General features: G+C 38.3%; 1 protein-coding gene and 1 pseudogene across 7 annotated transcripts in view; one reads left to right on the top strand and one right to left on the bottom strand.

Annotated features, from left to right (window-relative positions):
• Positions 1 to 16,618, bottom strand: part of DIAPH2 (diaphanous related formin 2) — a 923,693-nt gene that overhangs the window by 422,342 nt on the left and 484,733 nt on the right. The gene's annotated exons all lie outside the window — the stretch shown is intronic.
• On the top strand, positions 5,332 to 5,915 carry LOC104656581 (annotated as a pseudogene). The gene has a single exon (XR_747147.2). The product of XR_747147.2 is annotated as an iron-sulfur cluster assembly 1 homolog, mitochondrial pseudogene (transcript).

The raw sequence follows: 16,618 nt of genomic DNA, 5'->3' as shown, positions 1-16,618 counted from the left end.
GCCAGGAGCCTTTCTCTGAACCTACTGGTCTCCTCCTTTTAAAAAAGGCAAAAAATGCATCCCTATTCAGCAAGTTATTCAGGCTCAGAATTGTCTTTGATCATATCCTGGCCACATAAAAATATAAATTACTGTTGAGTCATTCTTCCTAATGTCAGTTGCATCTACTCTGGTTTAGGTTCTTCTTTCATGGACCACTGCAGTAACCCAATAATAAGTTCCACCTTCAATTTTTACTCTGTCCATTTTATTAATATCTGTCCTATCAATCATCACAAAACAACCTCTTGATAATATTCCTCTGGTACTCAAAATTCTTCAATCACCTCCCCTCAGCCTTATAAATAAAATTGAAAATCCTTAACATGGCATTCAAGGCCATTATGATATAGTCTCAAACTTCTTCCACCACAGGATTTCTCTCAGTACTATACACATATCCTATGCTTCAGCCAAGATGGACTACTTATTGCTCCTCAAATTTGCTCTGTACTTTACTCTGTACTTTCTTTACCTTATATCTCGGTTTGTTTTATTCTACCTAGAATTCCAACCTCTTCTCTTCCTCCTATCTTCCCTAGCCCCCACAAGCCATACTAAGATCTTAATCTACTGGAATCTCATATAGGGGATTCCATCACCTCTCTGAAGCTTTACCTGGATCCTTAACTTGTCCTAACCTTCACTGAACCCCCAAGGTATTTCAAAATCTATTTTTATTGTGAAGGATACTGACAAATTACAGCAAATAGTGAGAGGCTAAGCAAATGGCTAATGAATCATGGCCTTAAAAGAGTACTTGTAAACTTTCTATAACTATCCTACAGAACATGATCTATTAACACACCATGATCTTATTATAAAAACAAAATTTATAGCACATTATTGGTTGAAATCTGTAAAGTACATCAAATGCTAAAATGGTTATCTACTTATAATCTTTATCTTGCGAAAGACTACTATTGTCACATTAACTAAACTAGGACTGGAATGAGGATGTGGCAAGGAAGGCCTTTGTTAAAAACACACACTCATGTCATCTTAGATACATATTTAGCACGGTGGTTCATGACTGTAATCCCAGTACCTTGGAAGGCCAAGGCCAGTGGATCAGTTGAGGTCAGGAGTTCGAGACTAGCCTGGCCAACATGTCAAAAATCCATCTCTACTAAAAGTACAAAAATTAGCCAGGCATGGTGGCACACACCTGTAAGCCCAGCTACTCGGTAGGTTGAGACAGGAGAATTGCTTAAACCTGGGAGGCAGAGAATGTGGTAAGTCGAGATCACACCATTGCACTCCAGTCTGAGCAACAGAGCAAGAATCCATGTCACCAAAAAAAAAAAAAAAAAAAAAAAAAAAGAATCAAACTACCATTGACATTCTTCACAGAATTAGAAAAAACTACTTTAAATTTCATATGGAACCAAAAAATAGCCCATATAGCTAAGACAATCCTAAGCAAAAAGAACAAAGCTGTAGGCATCACGCTACCTTACTTCAAACTATACTACAAGGCTATAGTAAACAAAACAACATGGTACTGGTACCAAAGCAGACATATACACCAATGGAACAGAACACAGACCTCAGAAATAAGAACACACATTTACAACCATATGATCTTCAACAAACCTGACAAAAACAGGCAATGGAGAGATGATTCCCTATTTAAAAAATGGTGCTTCATATACACCATGGAATACTATGCAGCCATAAAAAAGGATGAGTTTGCGTCCTTTGTAGGGACATGGATGCAGCTGGAAACCATCATTCTTAGCAAACTATCACAAGAAGAGAAAACCAAACACCGCATGTTCTCACTCATAGGTGGGAACTGAACAATGAGATCACTTGGACTCGGGAAGGGGAACATCACACACTGGGGTCTATCATGGGGAGGGGGGAGGGGGGAGGAGGGAGGGATTGCATTGGGGAGTTATACATGATATAAATGATGAATTGATGGGTGCTGACGAGTTGATGGGTGCAGCACACCAACATGGCATAAGTATACATATGTAACAAACCTGCACGTTATGCACATGTACCCTAGAACTTAAAGTATAATAAAAAAAAAAAAAAAAAAAAAAAAAAAAAAAAAAAAATGGTGCTTGGAAAACTGGCTAGCCATATGCAGAGAACTAAAACTGGACCCCTTCCTTACACCTTATACAAAAATTAACTCAAGATGAATTAAAGACTTAAATGTAAAACCTAAAACCATAAAAACCCTAGAAGAAAACCTAGGCAATACCATTTAGGACATAGGCATGGGCAAAAATTTCATGACAAAAATGCCAAAAGCAATGGCAACAAAAGCCCAAGTGGACAAAGGGGATCTAATTAAACTAAAGAGCTTCTGCACAGCAAAAGAAACTAGCATCAGAGTGAATAGGCAACCTACGGAATGGGAGAAAATGTTTGCACTCTACCCATCTGATAAAGGTCTAATATCCAGAATCTACAAGGAACTTAAGCAAATTTACAAGAAAAAAAAAACAATCCCATCAAAAAGTAGGCAAAGAATACAAACAGATACTTTCTCAAAAGAAGACATTTATGAGGCCAACAAACATGAAAAAAGCTCAACACCACTGATAATTAGAGAATGCAAATCAAAACAATAGATGTTGGCCAGGCAATGGAGAAATAGGAATGCTTTTACACTGTTGGTGGGAATGTAAATTAGTTCAACCATTGTGAAAGACAGTGTGCTGATTCCAAAAGGATCTAGAACCAGAAATACCATTTGACCCAGCAATCCCAATACTGGGTGATATGGTTTGGCTCTGTGTCCCCACCTAAATCTCATCTTGAATTCTAGTCCCATAATTCCCATGTATTGTGGGAGGGACCTGGTGGGAGATAATTTGAATCATGGGGGTGGTTTCCCCCATACTGTTCTCATGGTAGTGAATAAGTCTCACGAGATCTGTTGGTTTTATCAGGGGTTTTCCACTTTTACATCTCTCTCATTTTCTCTTGCTGACACCATGTAAAAAGTGCCTGCGATGATTCTGAGGCCTCCCCAGCCATGTGGAACTGTAAGTTCAAATAAACCTCTTTTTCTTCCCAGTCTTGGGTATGTCTTTATCAGCAGCATGAAAATGGACTAATACACTAGGCATATACCCAAAGGAATATAAATCATTCTACCATAAAGACACATGCACACATATGTTTACTGCAGCATTATTCACAATAGCAAAGACATGGAACCAACCCAAATGCCCATTGATGACAGACTGGATAAAGAAAATGTGGTACATATCATGGAATACTATGCAGCCATAAAAAGGAATGAGATCATGTCCTTTGCAGGGACATGGATGAAGCTGGAAGCCATCATCCTCAGCAAACTAACACAGGAACAGACAACCAAACACCACATGTTCTCACTCATAAGTGTGAGCTGAACAATGAGGACTCATGGACACAGGGAGGGGAACATCACACACACACCGAGGCTTGTTGGGGAGGCGAGGGGAGGGAACCTAGATGACGGGTTAATAGGTGCAGCAAACCACCATGGCACACGTATACCTATGTAACAAACCTGCATGTTCTGTACATATATCACGGAAATTAAAGTAATTAAAAAAGCACACTCAGAATATAGAATCACAGCCTCACATTGAACCAATGAACATGTACCACATGCACATTAGTAATCCCATTACCACCACTAACATCAATTTACAAGTTATATGATAAATACTGGTTAATCTGAAGCATAGGATGGTTGTCTTAGTATTTTTGTGCTGCTATTACAATATACCACAGACTGGGTAATTTATAAACAACAGAAAATCATTTCTCACACTTTTGGAGGCTGGGATGTCAAAGATCAAGGCACCAGCAGATTGTACGTCTAGTGAGGGCTACTCTGCTTCCAAGAAATGGTGGCTTATTGCTGTGTGCTATGGAAGGAATGAAATCTGTATCCTCACATAGCAGAAGAGTGGAAGAAAATGAACCCATTCCCTCCAACTGTTTTATGAGTCCTAATCCCATCCATAAGGGCTCTGCCCTCAGGACCTAATCATCTCCTAAAGGCCTTACCTCTTAATACTATCACATTGACGATTACATTTCAACACATGAATTTTAGGGAACATTCAGACCACACCAGTTGTGAAATAAGGGCAAAAAGAAATATAGACCTGTCCAGCCTGTCCAACATGATGAAACCTCGTCTCTACTAAAAATACAAAAATTAGCCAGGCGTGATGGTGGGCGCCTGTAATCCCAGCTACTCAGGAGGCTGAGACAGGAGAATCACTTGAACCTGGGAGATGGAGCTTGCAGTGAGCCAAGACTGCGCCACTGCACTCTAGCCTGGGCAACATAGCGAGACTCTATCTCAAAAAAAAAAAAAGAGAAATATAAACCTGTCACAGGTACAGGATTGCTTCATCACTGTCTTGGAAAGCTAGGAGTATACTGGTCTTTAAAAACTAGTAATAATAACCATCAATATCAAAACAATTATCTTTTTTCTTTCCATATCTTAAAATGGTAAAACCATTTTCTATTTTCTGTGCACGATTCTCTGAGAAAGTCCCAAATATATCTAGATTTTTTTTGGAGAGAGGGTCTTGTTCTATCACCCAGGCTGGAACGCAGTGGTGTGATTATAGCTCACTGCAGCCTTGACCTCCAGGGCTCAAGTGATCCTCCTGTGTCAGCATCCCCTTCAAGGCCCCCCACCCCCAGCAGCTGGGATTATAGGGATTAAAGGCGCACACCACCACACCTGGCTAACTTTTTTTTGTATTTTTGTAGAAACAGGGTTTTGTCATGTTGCCCGGGCTCATCTTGAACTCCTGGGATCAACTGATCCACCCTCCTTGGCCTCCCAGAGTACTGGGATTACAGGGGCAAACCACTGTGCCTGGCCCATATCTAGATTTTTTAATTAAATCAGGTTGATAACTCTGCAGTACAGAGAAATACCACTTTGTTGATATTAATAGAAAACTAGAGCACAGAGTGTGTATGTCACTGGTCAAGGTAAGAAAATGCATCAAGGTTTTCTTATTCCCTATCTAGTGCTTTATTCAATAGACCAGGAAGAAAAGCCAATTAGCAGGGTGTTTTTTGTTTTTTGTTTTTTTTCCAAGTAGGCTTTTCAGAGCTATAACAAAAAAGAGATGCAGAAAAAATTACCGAATTTTGAAATAAAACTGCAAGGGAAAATTACAGATTCTACATGAATTCAAAAATGCAGTAATGAAGGAAAAAGGAAGACTTTACGGGAGGGGGAGATGAAAGAAGGATAAGTCAGTAAGTTTGGTGAGGAATTTGAAATAAGCAAAGTATGAATGCGCCCGCCGTGTCCATGGAGAGAGGCTGAGGTGGCCGACCTCCGGCCCGAGGCACCGGGGCGCCGGGACGGCGAAGATGTCGGCTTCCTTAGTCCGGGCAACTGTCCGGGCTGTGAGCAAGAGGAAGCTGCAGCCCACCCGGGCAGCCCTCACCCTGACACCTTCAGCAGTAAACAAGATAAAACAACTTCTTAAAGATAAGCCTGAGCATGTAGGTGTAAAAGTTGGTGTCCGAACCAGGGTCTGTAATGGCCTTTCTTATACTCTAGAATATACAAAGACAAAAGGAGATTCTGATGAAGAAGTTATTCAAGATGGAGTCAGAGTATTCATTGAAAAGAAAGCACAGCTAACACTTTTAGGAACAGAAATGGACTATGTTGAAGACAAATTATCCAGTGAGTTTGTGTTCAATAACCCAAACATCAAAGGGACTTGTGGCTGTGGAGAAAGCCTTAATATTTGAAATCTCAGGACTCTTCTGGCCGTAGGTTCCAGGAAAGCTCGTGGAATCCTTGTTGCTGACTGCAGAAATTGTGTGACTGTCACATGCTGGAAAATAAAGTGATACATCTTGAAAATGAAAAAAAAAAAAAAAGAAATAAGCAAAGTATAAAGAAATTCAAATGTACAAAGTCCAAAAAGTGGACAGAACACTGGAATGTGAAGAAAACTAGGGTCCAATCCTATATAAACCACTTTTTTTGCTATGTGCTATTTGATAAATTATTGAAATTGTAGGACTTCAGTTTCCTCATTGGTAAAATGATATTAGAAAAGATAGCATCTCGAGCTTATTCCGGAACAGTATATGATATAAGATTCTAATAGACAAGGTCACACCCAGCTGGGTGAAGGACAGGAAACTACTCAAAACCTATAGACACAACTATACAGTAGGCCCTCCACCCTCCATATCCATGGGTTCTACATCCATAAATTCAACCAACCACGAATCAAAAATATTGGGGAAAAGAATTGGATGGTTGTGTCTGTACTGAACATGTACAGGCTATTTTTCTTGTCATTATTCCCTAAACAATAAAGTACAACAGCTCTTTACATAGTATTGACATTGTATTAGGTATTATAAGTAGTTTAGAGATGATTTAAAGTATATGTGAGGATATGCATAGGTTATATGCAAATACTATACCATTTTAAATAAAGAACTTGAGCATCCATGAATCTTGGAATCTGCAGAGGTCTTAAAACCAATCCTTCGTGGATACTGAGGGACAACCGTATTTGACAGTGTTGCTGGATACCAAGAAATAGATGAAATCTAGAATCTTAAATTTGCTTTATTCAACTAATCACATTTATCACATTAATCACTAATAGGAAACATTTCTATAGTATAATATATGCTTTTTAAAAAGGGCATAAGAGAAAGACTAAAGATATAATAATAAAAGAGGTCAAAGAACAAGGAAAGGTGAAAAACCAATAAACTACTCATCATTGTTCAATGTTATCTGTAACTAAGGCATTTGATGGCCATTCCAAAGAAAAATGTGTCTTTCTTGATGTTGAATGGTAGAAGTAGCTAAAGAAAAGATGTCTCACTTTTATTTTCACTCTCTATTCCAGAGATTCCCAACTTTACCCTGCAATTCTGTAAGTCTTGGAGCACAGGCAATTCATAGGACAACATAATAACATACAAAAACTTGAAAGCACTCCATTTGGTGACATCTTCTGAACATACCTGTGAAGGATAACTCTACCAATTGTTCTGTAAAGTAGATAAATGATTCACAAATAAACACCAAAGAAGATATGTTGTCAGTGAATTTACATAGTCATCATATACCTGAAAAGTAACTGACTTTTCACACATCATTCGTCTGTAAAAATATTTTAAACTCAGCTGGCACTAATCTTTGCAGTCTTGTCAAATGCTTAAAATGAATTTACCAGAGCAAGTAGCATCTGGCTAAACTAATCACAGGCAGTTGTCAGCTATTTTACTGCAAATTGTCAGTAGAAATGACCAAGGGTTGGGGGGAAGTTTAAAAAGGCAGCAATTCCAACACAACCAGTACTTTAATACAAAGATAGTAATTAATCTCCAAACAGGTTGGCATTAATGTTACAAATAATATAATTTGCCATTCAGGCCCTACTCTGCCATTCTCGCAGCTAGCAGAATCAAAAGGCAGCTGAGATATTTTACTAACAGAGAATGGAAAAATGCAGTCCTTTTAGAAATTTTTAGTTGTTCATAAATTTCTTAAAACCAGGGTTCAGAAAACTTTTTATATTTTTTCTTCTTTTTATTCAATTGGTCAAATAACAGTTTATCTTTTCCTATAATGTCAGGCAGTATAGAACTATGGCACCACCTATTGTGACATTACATAAGTGCTGATATCAGATGACAGCCTACTAGATATTGGAGGAGCAGAACGGGGGATTTAGTGTTCGAGGAAATGTTAATGATTATTTTCTTCAGTGGTTCCCTCTGAGACCATAACACTATAAAAGTTTTTTTTTTTTGCAAAAGAGAAGCCTGAAACCTGTTATAACTATTTTCCGAAACTATTGGAAATAGGATCATAATGCAGTGTGCACATGACTGTCTTAGCTAGCAGTATGGGCATTAACAACATTCTTTCATCCAAGAGGCCAAAAACTGTGATTATGGTAATTATAATCCACTGGCTAGACATTTTCAGTGTTCAAAACAAATTCCTCTCTCCCTCCATCTCTTCCTTCCTTATAGAAATGCATGCTAGTATCACAGACATAGCATATAGTTACCAGACATAACTGATACAGTCCTAAGTTACTATCCTCTAAGGGGAGAAAAGCCCTAAGATGATGTCTACAAATGTCAGGTCAAACTGGTTCAGCTACTTCTTCCTAAGAAATGTTTAAAGGGGTTGTTCTAATTTGGAGCTTAGAAAGCAGGATCAATCAAAAATAATTAAAACAAAACAATGGAATCATGTATATGCCGTTTTACTAATAGCTCTTTTAAACACACACTCACCAGTAGAAACCTAACCCCAAGAGTTAGGTTTCTGAAGACCCCCACAGTAGGATAAATCATTATTTACAATTTTAACGTTTCATGGGAAAACAGCTTTAGAGGCATGAAGGAATCAAATTGTTTTATGAAAGCTCTTGTAAATCCTTTTCTCCCATTAATATCTACAACAACTAAAGATATATTAATGTAGCCCTCTACTATGGTGACTATCCTTTCACAGAATAGTCATAAAGCGCACACATCATTTCTTACTCAGCTAGTAGCGTCCTCCTTGCTAACACACATGAGAATGTAATCCTAAAACCCAAGTATAATTTCTAACATTTTCCTTTCTGTGTCGTAAGGCTTTATTTCAAAACTTTATATTCTTGCTACATCTTCTGACTTTTTTTCAGCATAGTAAAGTGGTTAAAAGGCCTGGGGACTTTGACTATATATGAGAACTTAGGCAAGTTACATAATTTCCCCAAGTTCCAGCTTCTTCATTTGTAAAGTGAGAATAATAATAGTACCTTACCTATCAGGGTTTATGTGAAGTATACAGGAGATAAGTGCATATAAAAAATTATGTGCCAGGTACTATACTAAATCCTTAATAAATGCAACTGTCACTCTACTGCTTAACTGCTATTTTAGATACTATTCTATTTAACTCCTTTTTTCACTTTTTTTTTTTTTTTTTTTTGAGATAGGGTCTCACTCTGTCACTCAGGCTGGAGTGCAGTGGCAATCATGACTCACTGCAGCCTCGACTTCTCCCGGGGTCAAGTGATCCTCACACCTCAGCCTTCTGAGTAGCTGGGACTATAGGAGCGTGCCACCACACTCGGCTATTTTTTGTCTTTTTTCTGTAGATATGGCGTTTCGCCATGTTGCCTAGGCTGCTCTCAAACTCCTGGGCTCAAATAATTTGCCTAACTCGGCCTCCCAGAGTGCTGAGATTACAGGTCTGAGCCACCAGGTCCAGCCCTTTTTTCCCTTTTTAAAAGTACTACGGCAGGGCGCGGTGGCTCACGCCTGTAATCCCAACACTTTGGGAGGCCGAGGTGGGTGGATCACGAGGTCAGGAGATCGAGAACACCCTGGCTAACACAGTGAAACCCCGTCTCTACTAAAAATACAAAAAATTAACCGGGTGTAGTGGTGGGCGCCTGTAGTACCAGCTACTCGGGAGGCTGAGGTAGAAGAATGGCGTGAACCCGGGAGGCGGAGCTTGCAGTGAGCCGAGATCGCGCCACTGCACCCCAGCCTGGGCGACAGAGTGAGACTCCGTCGCAAAAAAAAAAAAAAAAAAAACAAAAACAAACAAACAAACAAAAAACACAGTACTCCTAAGCGGAATACTTATGATTTGTGAATACTCAATCAAAAGGCCAAAAATACATATAAGTATGTATCCACATATGCTAGTGATTTTCATGAGGAAGACTCATATTTAGGAATTGTTACATATGTCATGCATCGTAAGAGTGCAACAGAACAAATCAGAATTAAACATAATCATAAATATTATTATTATTTTCAGACTGGGTCTCTCGGTGTCACCCAGGCTGGAGTGCAGTGGTGCCATTTCAGCTCACTGTAACTTCTGCCTCCTGGGCTCAAGCAATCCTACCACCTAAACCTTCTGAGTTGCCAAGTAGCTGGGACTACCAGCCCACGCCACCACACCCGGCTAATTTTTTGTCGAGATAGGGTTTTGCCGTGTTGTCCAGGCTGGTCTCAAACTCTTGAACTCAAGTGATCCGCCCATCTTGGCCTCCCAAAGGGCTGGGATTATAGACATAAGCCCCTGTGACTAGTCCATAGTCCTACTTATGTTTTAGCACTGTAGTAGAATCTGGGTATATGAAAATAAAGTTCAATGGCAGAGATTTTACTTTTAGTTGTGGTATTCCAGAAAGCAAGCCTATTTGAAGAGGGTGGCAACTTAACTGAACCTTAAATTATGGATTAGATTTAGAATTTCAAAGTCGTGGACATAGGAAATCTACGTGACATGAATATCACAGAGTCAGAGTTTCTAGAAAACTGTATTCTGGGCATAGTGAAGAGAAGGTAATTCAGTTCACCTAGAGTATATAGTAGTCCTTAATGGGAAGTTTTAGGAAATAGTTTGAAAGTAGGGGACTTGATCTTCAGTCCAAAATATTTAGATTTTGATTATTAAATAACAGCATGATTAGTTCTATTTTATATGCAATAAAAAGAGTCCCATCAGGTACCTCGGTTAAACTCTTCATTTGAGCCCTCTTTTCATTATCTAAAACGTAAAGAAAATTTAAAGCTTTGGTTTCTCCTTGATTTTTCAAGCAGTGCATTTTAAATGGGAAAAATTCAGAGGCTATGTGAGAGTGTAAAGAACATTTTTTCTTACTTATTAATGATCTAGTGAGTATAATATTTGAAAAGGAGGAAGAGAGATAGAGATGTTTCTATAAGCAGTAGTGATATCCAAGTTATTTGGCCTTTTGTAAATCTAAACTGAGAGACTACTCCTGATTGTCAATTCTGATCCCAAGCAACATCAACATCAAGTAAAATGCCATCTACATCAACCCTTTTGCTAGAAATCACAACAGGAGCCTCAAGAAAAAGAAAACAAAAAGGTTCGCAATTGATTTATCACATTCCTTAAAATAGTAAGCTTACTGGAAAACTACAGGGTTCAAGTAGTTTATGGTCAAAAAAGAGAAAATGTTTGTCATATTCCTATTGCAGAAAATAGACTTCTAAGTTGATTTAAAAATACTTTTTACTTCTAGAAAAATATTTCAAACTTATATTCAGTAAACTATTAGTATAACATATAAAGTTCCTCAACTACAACACAGATATGCATATACATATATAAATGAGATTGTGTTTATTTGATTTGAGAATGCATACAATGTTTATATTTGTACCTATGAGATATATGGAAAACCTTCATTTATGACCTACAATTCAATAAAATATGGAAAGTTTCTTATTTAAAAAACTGCTGCACATACAAACAACTGCTGCAATTCTATCCATATCTTTTCTATGGATAAGGCCTCTTCCTGTCAGAGAACTCCCTTTCCCTATAAGGAATACCTTCTGCTGCTGGGCATCTTTCCTCTTCCACTGAACCCTTACAATTGTTGCAACATGGACAACTATTCCTAAGCCCTCTGTATGTATGACAAGGTTTGCAGACCGACCATCATCAGGGTATTTCTCTTCTGGACATATCCCAGTGGGCTAATTGTCAAAATCTTTAAGAATATGCTACTGAGGCTGGGCGCAGTGGCTCACACCTGTAATCCCAGCACTTTGGGAGGCCGAGGTGGGCAGATCACGAGGTCAGGATTTCAAGGCCAGCCTGACCAACATAGTGAAACCCCGTCTCTACTGAAAATACAAAAATTAGCTGGGTGTGGTGGTGTGCGCATGTAACCCTAGCTACTCTGGAGGCTGAGGCAGGAGAATCGCTTGAACCCGGGAAGTGGAGGTTGCAGTGAGCCGAGATTGCGCCACTGCACTCCAACCTCGGCGACAGAGTGAGACTCCATCTCAAAAAAAAAAAAGAATATGCTAATGAAAGACCATAATTACATGTTGAAATGTTCACTACAATGTTTCTAAAAGAAAATGCTGAAAAGTGCCTAATAATAGGATATTGGCTGCATATAAACCATAATACATAATATAATGCTACACTACCATTAAAAATACTAAGGAGTATTTAGTGCAAAGGAAAGATAAACATGGTATATTCTTATGTGAGAAAATCACGTAAATAGGCTGGGTGCGGTGGCTCACGCCTGTAATCCCAGCACTTTGGGAGGCCGAGGTGGGTGGATTGCCTGAGGTCAGCAGTTCAATATCAGCTTGGCCAATATGGTCAAACCCCATCTCTACTAAAAATACAACAATTAGCCGGGTGTGGTGGTACACACCTGTAATTCCAGCTACTTGTGGGGCTGAGGCAGGAGAATTGCTTGAACCGGAGAGGTGGAGGTTGCAGTGAGCTGAGATCGCACCACTGCACTCCAGCCTAAATAACAGCGAGAATGCATCTCAAAAAAATAAATAAAATTAAAAAAAAGAAAATCATGTAAATATGTCTACAATGTATTTTTTGTTTAGAAAATGAATTTATAAAAATGCACAGAAAAAAATGGACTCAAATGCTATAAACCAAAATATTAACAGTGGTTATAGTTGTAGTTAGTTGTTTGGATCATATAAAATATTTTCTTAAGTTTTTCCTAAATGATCTACAATGAGCACTATTTACTTTTGTAACAGGTAAAAAGCAATGTATTTAAAGAACATGTTGAAAATGTAAGAGCTTTAGAAGAAAATACTTCTTATTACCAATTCCTTCCTTCTCTCTTCAACCTCCTCCAATCTTGTTCTTCGCCCCAACACTGTATCCAAACAGGACTTGTCAGGCTCATGTTGTCAGATCTCATGTTTAATTCTCTGTCTTCATTTTACTTGACCTCGTTTTATTTAAGAAGTTTCATCACTCTCTTTAAAAAAGACCTTTATCAGATGGCTTGCAGGATACGATTTAAATACCATTTTATTTCCCCGGTCACTGCTTAGTCCCCTCTGTTGGTTCCTTTTCATCTTCTAGAACTCTAAACATTATAGTATGTCATGGATCACACACCAGGTCCCTTCCCTTTTCTATCTATAATCAATCCTTTGGTAATCTCATCCAGTCTAATGGCTTCAAAGACTATCTATATGCACTAATGCCTCACAGATTTATATGTCCAGGTTGGACTTCTCCCCATAAGTCCAGACTCATATATCTAACTGCTCTCTTGGTGTCCCTATGTGGTGAACATGGACATAAGAAAATCACCATGTTCAAAAATAACTTCTTACTCTTGCAGTTAAACTCGCTCCACCTACAATCTTCCTCATCTCTCTAAATGACAACTTTGTCTTTCTAGTTACTCATGTCAAAAAATAACAAAAAACAACAAAAAAGGAATTACCCATTTTTGATTCTATTTTTCTCACAAACCATATTTAATCAATTTGCAAATCTTTGTTTGTCTTGGGTACTTCTGTCTTATTTTTTTTTTTGAGACAGAGTCTCATTCTGTCACCCAGGCTGAAATGCAGTGGCACGATCACGTCTCATTGCTGCCTCGACCTCCCAGGCTCAAGTGATCCTCTCACTTCAACCCCTCAAGTGGTTGGGACCACAGGCATGTGCCACCACTCCCTGTTCATTTCTTTAAAAATTATTTGTAAAGAGGAGGTCTCACCATGTTGCTCAGCCTAGTCTCAAACTCCTGAGCTCAAGCAATCTGCCTGCCTTGGCTCCCAAAGTGCTGGGATAACAGGTGTGAGCCACTGTGACTGGTCAATTGCAAATAAAAGCTTCAAAATATATAAAGAATTCAGTCATTTTTTCACTACTGCCACCACCTGACGCAAGCCACCATCATTTCTGCCTCAATTACTGAAACAACCTCCTATATCTTCCCCTTCTTTTGTCCCTTGCTTGCATATAGACTATCTCAAACCAGGAGATAGAGTAATCTTTTAAAAACCGGCCATTTCTTTTCTCAAAACTTTCCAATGCCTTACCATCTCAAAGTAAAAGCTCTAGTCTTTAAAATGGCCTAGGAGGCCCTAGGTGATCTGGGTTTGTGTTATCAACCAGATCTCCTAATATCCTTCCTCTTGCTTACTCCATTCTAGTTATCTGGACTTATTCCTTTTCCTCGAACTCTCCAAGTACATAATTGCCTTGGGAGGTTTGTGTTTTGCTGTTCTGTCCTACAGAACCGCACCTCTGACCACCTGCACTCTCATTGACTTTATTATTCTACATAACATTTATTACTATCCTTCATACAAAATCATGCTGCTGTGGACTGAATGTCCTGCCAACATTCCAGTGTTGAAACCCTAGTCCCTACTGTGATGGAATTTGGGGATAGGGCCTTTGGGAAATAATTAGGTCATAAGGGTGGATTCTAATCAATTTGCAAATTTTTAACTTCACATTATATTAAGAATCTGGATATATTTCGTTATTGTCAACCACCTGATGCAAGCCTTTTATAAAAAGACATGAAAGCACTTGCTTTCTGTCTGCTCTCTCTGACACGTGAAGACACAGTAAGAAGCAGCCATCTATAAAACAGGAAGAGGGCCCTCTCCAAAACCAGACCGTGCTGGCACCCTGATCTCCAGCTTCCCAACTTGTAGATCTCTGAGAAATAAACTTCTGTTGTTTAAGCCATTCAGTCTATAGTATTCTGTAATAATAGCCTGAAGAGACTAAGAGATACTTGTATGCACATTTGTTTATTGTTTTCCTCCCCGCATCGAGAATGTAAACTCTAAGAGTCTAGGGTTTTTTGTTTTTGTTTTTATTTTCATGTATTTTTTTCACTGCCATATCCACACTACCTAAAACTGAGTCTGATAGTAGTAGGTAATCAAAAAGTGTTGTTTTAAGGAATAAAAGAAAATGTAGAAAAATATCTTCATGAACTGAAGGTAGAAAGGGTTACTTAAAACACAAAGTCTTAGTGCTAAAGGAAATTACTGATAAAAATGACTACATAGGCTGGGCATGGTGACTTACATCTGTAATCCAGCACTTTGGGAGAAGGAGGCAGGCAGATCATTTGAGGTCAGGAGTTCGAGACCAGCCTGGCCAACATGGTAAAACCCTGTCACTACTAAAAAATACAAAAAAAAAAAAAAAATAGCTGGGTGTGGTGGCACCCACCTGTAATCTCAGCTACAGGGGGAGGCTGAGTTGGGAGAATCGCTTGAACCCAGGAAGCAGAGGTTGCAGTAAGCCAAGATCGCACCACTGCACTCCAACCTGGGTGATAGAACAAGATTCCATCTCAAAAAAAAAAAAAAAAAAAAAAAGACTATATAATTTTAAAATTCTGTTCATTTGTTCATTAAAAGGCACATTTTTAAAAGTGGTATTTTAGCCACAATCGTTTCTAGATATCTGCAGGACATATAAGTGACGATGGGCTTGTATCTGTAATATTTCAATAACTAATTAACATAATTTTCTTTAAAGAGGATTAACAACCCAAAAGAAAGACCAGAAAAAGACCTAACTGTCTTTTTGAATGGCCAAAACAAATTTTGAAGCTCATTAGTGATCACAGAAATGTAACATGAAACCACAGTGAGACACTATCTTAAACCACTAGATTGGCAAAAATGGCAAAGTTTGACAGGACCAAATGTTGGCTAGAATGTGTAGCAAAGGAAATACTTATATATCCTGCTATTGATAGTATAAATTGGTACAGTACAACTGCTTTGGAAAAAATATTTGATGTTATCTACTAATTGAAGAGACATAATGACCTAATGATTCTAACCTTAGATTTGAATTGGAACAATAGTTCTCAATGTGTGATCTAGGAAAGCTACACGTCTCTGAGGTCCCCTCAGCGGGTCCGTGAGATCAAAATTACATTCATGATAGTACTAAGAAATCTGCCTTTTGTACTGTCATTCTTGCAAGAGTGTACAGTAGTTTCCAGAGTCTACATGATATCTCAAAACTTTCCAATGCCATTCATGTTTCAAGTGCCCACCACTGCTTTGATGGCTAATGGAATGTGTGCTTATATATTCTGATGCTTTAACATGATCTCAGTTTTGATTTCAAATTGAATAAATATTGATACATTTAACAGATACAAACAAAAGTTCCTAGTATCCTCAATTCTTAGGTGAGTAAAGAGGTTCTAAGATAAAAAAAAAAAGTTGAGAATAGCGCCCTAGAGGAAATTCTTGCATATGAGAATCAGGAGGCAAAATAAAAGATTGTTCTCTTCAGCTTTGTTTATATGAACAAAAGACTTGGTGGAGGGATCGACCACAAGTACATTGACAGGAGAATGGCTAAGTAAATTGTGGTATAGTCATCCAATGAAATGCTATGTGGCAGAGGAATTCGATTCAGATACACACACCAATATTGGTCAATCTCAGAAACATAAGGTTTACTGAAAAATAAAAACTAATTGCAGAATAAGGCATATTTTACAATTCTGTTTATGTAAAGATTCAAAACTGAGGAAAAGTAGACGATAGATTATTTACATATACATAATATATGGTACAACTATAAAGAAAAACAAAGGGACAATAGACACAGAGTTCAGGAGAGTAGTTCCATTTGGAGTAGGGGGAGGAAGACAGGATCTCAGAACAGACAGGGCATTAAACAGCACTGATAAAGTTGTATTTCTTTAGCTGGGTGCTAAGTTCGTGGGATTTTAAATTATCACTATTCTTTATACCT

The sequence above is a fragment of the Rhinopithecus roxellana genome, chromosome 7 (assembly GCF_007565055.1).
Source record: "Rhinopithecus roxellana isolate Shanxi Qingling chromosome 7, ASM756505v1, whole genome shotgun sequence".
NCBI classification, from domain to species: Eukaryota; Metazoa; Chordata; class Mammalia; order Primates; family Cercopithecidae; genus Rhinopithecus; species Rhinopithecus roxellana.
The sequence above is the reverse complement of the archived record's forward strand: the minus strand, read 5'-3'. Positions and strand labels throughout refer to the sequence as shown.